Source organism: Pseudoliparis swirei, chromosome 18 (assembly GCF_029220125.1).
Source record: "Pseudoliparis swirei isolate HS2019 ecotype Mariana Trench chromosome 18, NWPU_hadal_v1, whole genome shotgun sequence".
Lineage (NCBI taxonomy): Eukaryota > Metazoa > Chordata > Actinopteri > Perciformes > Liparidae > Pseudoliparis > Pseudoliparis swirei.
Genome location: NC_079405.1, coordinates 10,617,537 through 10,623,192, shown reverse-complemented (window position 1 = coordinate 10,623,192; position 5,656 = coordinate 10,617,537).

Sequence of the window (5,656 nt, the reverse complement as noted above, 5' to 3'; positions counted from 1 at the left end):
CAATGCGCGAGCAATTGTTGCAACTTATGTCGCATTCCTGGCTCTCGGTGTGACTAAAAGGAACCAGGAGATGGCGACAGTCAGTCACTGAACTACCCCTTTGACCAGCCTCTTTAACGGGGCTCCAGCAGCACTCTGGGGCCTTGGGTTGCCTGCCACCTGTCAGCGCCACCATGGGCCAACAGGGAAACACGGGCAGTTACACCGGTGACTGATGGAGCCCAAGCTAAAAACGAGGGTTTGGACCCAGACTAAAAACATACAAAGAGTATCATCTTTATATTAGCAACACGCTTAATGTAGATAGATAGCTAGATAGATAGATAGATATATAGATAGATATATACTTTATTAATCCCCAAGGGGAAATTTTTCGTCACAGTAGCAGCACCAATAAACTAAACACACGAGAATAAAAAATAAAATATAAAATACAGGGATGAAAGATATAGATGTATACAAGAAGTATACAAAGTAAAATATAAAATAAAATATATATGTATATATACAACATATATGCATACACGATACAATACTAATGACTGCAGTGTTAAATTAAATATAAAAATATTAAATATAGACAGTGTGCAAAATGCAAAGTGTGTGTATGTGTGTAGTGTAAATGAAAATGAAATATGTGTGTAGTGTAAATAAATGAAATGTGTGAAGTGCAGATCAACATAGTGTAAATATTAAGTTATTATTACAGTTATTGCACTAGGATCTGGCAAGAGGTGATCTGTTGTAGAGCCTCATAGCCGTCGGCAGGAATGTTCTTCTGTATCTGTCCTTGTGGCAGCGGAGCGTGAGGAAACGTCTGGAGAAAGTACTCCTCTGTCCCTGTAGTAGGTGGTGGAGAGTGTATAAGAGTGTATAAGACACCTTTTAAAACAAAGGTACAACGTTTTACATTAGGGGAGATAATCAAGATCAAGATTATGCAAGTAGATAAAATCAGGCAAATCAATCAATCAAATAGAAAGCTGCAGGTCTAATAGCTTCAGGTCTAATCAACAATCAGCTGCAAGTCAAAGTGTTCCAAGTTTCAACACATTGTAGAAACGAAATAAGCACAATAAAATAATATACAGGTAAGAATCGGTTGAAGACAACAATCCTCTATAGTCTACGTGGCATGGCCAATATGGACCCCTTTGTGTGCTGTGTGTGAATTGCATTTATTTAAAGTTTAAATAAAATATAAAAAAGGCAAAAGGCCGAAATGTCATTGCTTAGTTTGGTGCCTTGGTGACTACTCAGAGCAGTCGTGCAGACCCTTAAAGTCTGTTGGATCCACAAGTTCAGAACCTCCCTCCTAACACATACAGCAGCACTTCCATACAATATTTCAGTACATTTTCCACCTTTCCATCACTTCCTTTGTATATCCGTGGCTCGACGATTAATCCCACGATGGTTTGCTCGTAAACCCTTCGCGGCCACCGTTGAAATAGAGCTTGGATCCTGATGGCTTCATCCACGAGCATCAGCGTGTCAGTGTGGATAGGCACATTGTGCCAAGTGCAACACAAAGTGAACCGGCTCTGACAATGAGTAAAGTTGTCTCCCAATTGAACTCTCAAAACTACAATAAAAAAAAACATGATTTAGCTGTGACCAGAATATACCCCTCCAACTCATTATTCATTCTTTCAGCGTTAAAGTCTTAATTTGTCAGTTGAGAGTCTGGATTTATTGACCTATAACGTGATATTGTAAATGTTTTTTTATTGAGCTTGTGGTTGAATCATTGACGGAATGAGATCAGAAATTAATTCCATCTTAGCAGCACATCCAAAATGTATGCACACATTGACACACACACACAAACACACTTTCCTTTCCCCTGTCTTGGCCTCGCGCATTAGTATGTGTGGTTCTTTGGTTGCCAAAATCATCAGTAGATATCTTGAAGCATGGAGCTCTATGAATGCTCTTTTTCCCTCCTTCCACAATGTGATGTGTTTCCTTTTTTGTGTGTGTTTTGATCCTTCTCTTGCAGCCAAGCTGTGCTGTGGTGAGGCGCGGGTTCGAGTGGCGCTCCTGTGTTATTTTTGGCAGTCGCAGTGGTTGGTGGCTGTTGAGGAGACAGGAGGGGGATAGCATGAGGCCTACAAACCGAGGCGGTTTAAGGGATTTTTGTCTGAAGGAATTGCTTTGTAATGATCAGAAACTCATTATTGATGTGTGTGTGTGTGTGCACCCCTATATGAATACACACGCAGAGAAAAATACTGTAATGCACATTGGTTCATTTAGCGCTTCACAAACACCTCATATACGTGTTCTCATCTACAGACCACACACTCCTCATTGCTAAATTGCTTAACATGGGAATTTTTTGTTTTTGTTAATAGAATCAACGCCATCCATGTTTGATGGCGCCCACCTTTGAATCTACCTGCCAATTCAATGTTTTGCCTTATTTATTTGTCCCAGTTCCCCAGTTCCTGTCACATGGGAACTATTTATTGTTTGCCAACCTCTTTGGCAACGCTCTCTCTCCTCTGTGGGAGTCAGTCCGAGACACGCCGCCCGCTCAGGCAACATGCAGTGTCAGGCATCCACGCTCCTCCCTCTCCGCTTCTCAAAACACCATTTGAAAAAGATTTTCTCCAACTCTGTTGTTGGCCACAGATCAAGAGAACGTTATTGCTTGACTTTATTTATTTATATATTGTGGTGGTAATGTGTGTGAATGTATGCGTGCGTGCATGTGTGCGCGGGTGAGTGATGTGTAATTGCGTATGTATGTGTGTTAACCCACAAAGATATTTCAATTTCTTCAGAATATTAAATAAACATGCAGCAGCAGCTTCAGTGAAGCGCTGCCTGCCAGTGGGCTTTGGGTTGGATGGGTGGCGGTGCTGGTGGTGAAGGGGTTTGTGGCCGTGGCTCTGGGGGGGTGAGGCAGCTCATGGTCAGGGCCCCCGCCGGACACACTGGCGCCTCGCGCTGGAGGACTTCTGAACCACCACACTCCTCCACCAAAACCCTGCCAACCCAGGCTCCCTGCTCCCAGTTCCAACCAAAATCACTCGGTTCCCTTTTTGCATTCTGATTCTCTCGTTCTCTGTCTGTCTGTCTTAATGTCTCTCTCTCTCTCTTTTTCCCCTCCTTCCTCCCTGACTCTTTTTCCTTCTTCAGTTTCCTCATTCAGTTGATCCAAATCCAGATTAATTTGCCATTCGACCGTGTCCTGTTTTCTCACTTCCAGCTGCATCGTAAGTGGCGGGTTCTATGTGATTGTGTTTTCTCTACCTTTTCTTCTGAGGGTTTAGTGTTTTCTCAAGTCCTCCACCCCCTTTCGGCTTTGTCTCTCTTAAATCCCTTCACTTAAAATGTTCCGAGGAAGTATTTTGTGGCTTGAAAAACACAAACAGGAATGGCTTGAGCTGCATGTCAGAATACCATTATACCATCGCGATAGTAAGTATTTTCAAAAGGAAAGAGCAGTTAACGTGTGTTATAGATATAAGGGTTATAATTATAAGGGCTATAATTGGCCATCGAGAATTTTTACAACCATCTTCAAGAGGTATAAGGCCGTAGTTTTTGTCAATGAAAACCGGAACACCTTCCATTGTGGTCTAAATGAAGGTGAACAATGTGTGTGAGAACTATGAAAAATAAATAATTAGTAGCGATGAGTAAAAGTACACTACTCTTACATGACGATAAAGAGCCTCAGCCTGCACTTTATTCATGCCTTATGGGCAAATGTGGTTATCAAAAAACTGCACCGTCTGCTGTGTAATTGAATTATGGATGTCAAACATCTTGAGTGGAGGGCCAATGTCTTTACGTGTCACACATGCAATTTTCTTAACTTAATTTTCCCCTGGAAGCAATTTGTCATCCGGAGGCCATTAAATGGGAAGCATATTATCTTTTTAAAGGGGCACAGAGTCGCCCACAACCCTCCCACAGTTCCTATAAACAAAATGGCCTCGTTTAGTGACGCATCGGGAGCACTGGGCAGTGAGGGAGGACTCCCTTTAAACTTTAAAGGCAGTTCTGGGCTGGAAGGGCATGTGACGATTATTATTGTACGATTAAAGTGGGGAATATGAAAAGCGCTCCACGTTTGATGATGCAAGCCACACATACTTCTGTTTGTTCCTTCTATAGCGAGAGGGTGGTCTGACGTCCATCCCCGATGTAATAATGACTCAGCGACGAGAGATAGGACGCAGTGCTGCAAGATACAAGATTGTTGCATCAGTTGAGTCACAATATCAACTGAGGTCACTGCATATCTGAACGGAATGCTGCTAATGAGACGTCGCTAACGGGACATTGCCAACCGGAGGTTGCTAACGGGATGTTGCTAACGGGACATTGCTAACGGGACATTGCCAACCGGAGGTTGCTAACGGGACCCCGCCACGTTGTCCTCTCAACAGACCTTTCATCAGGAAAAGAAAAGGTGTTTCCTTCCACTATATATATAAATATATAAATATATATATATTTGTTTTAATAAAAATGTCATCATTTAATCAGCGAGGCACATCTGTTGTAGTTTTCTGACACGTTGCTGTTTCCTTACAAATGTAAATGATGGCTAAAGACGAGAGGCAAATTCGACTTAAAGCACATCTGCATCAAAGCCTGACCTTTATACCTCTTGCCCTCTCTTATCTGTTCAGTTTTCCTCTTCAGCTTTGTTTCATTCAGGCCGACCTCTCCTCCCCAGGTCACGTTGTGGTTCACTCGGGTCAGTTTACCTTTTCCCTTTGCAAAAAAAAGCCTTATCTTGTTTTTACTCCCGGCCTGCCTGCTGAGCCTCTGGGCGGGCTGACATTCTTTTCCCTTTCTTCCCCCGCTCTGCCACAGAGTCCCAGTCACACCTGTAGACACCTGTGCTTTTGTCCTGCCTCATGCCCCCCCCCCCCCCTCGCGCCTGTGGCCATTTCAGAGCACAGTCCCATTGTTTCACTCGACTATTCATTTAAGACCAGATAATAACAGGAAAGGAGATTCATTAGCATTTTCTTCAACACATCATGATGAGTTGTGCCCTCATTTAAAACAGCTGCAACCTCAGAGTTGAAACTGTAATGAGTAATTCATTAAGCGCGAGTTTATGGCCCTCGTCAAGTCTTGTGGCGAAACTAAACATTGCTTCAGTGAATGTTCTCAAAATGCTTTGTTAGGTTGGAAATGGGCTGTGTGATGGATTTAACTTGTGCGTCAGGGATCCTCGGTATAACCTTTTTAGTTGCAACAAGTCTGTGTATTGCAGTGACTTCTGTAAAAGGAGTACCGGGGCACGAGTGGACAAACCATATGGAACAGATTGTCCAGCTTCTTCTTCTTCTTTTGCCGCTATGTGTCACTGCATGTATGTTTTTCTTTTTATGGCCTTATTTGAAGCGACACTTAATGTTTCCTGGCTTTCTAAATAAAAGAAGTAAAAATAAAGTTAAGGCTACAGTATGCCACCACCACCGCTGCTCAGGGAGGGTATTTTAAAAAGGCAGAAAATACCAGTAGCAGCAGAGGTTTTAAAAGCCACTGACCATCTCCTTAACCCCCCCCCCCCCCTCAGTTGCTGGCCTGACACGCCCTACTCATACCCCATTCCCCCTGTCTGCCTTTTATGTTGTGGACTCGACCGTGCGCCCACTTCAGACCACCATAAACATGTCGG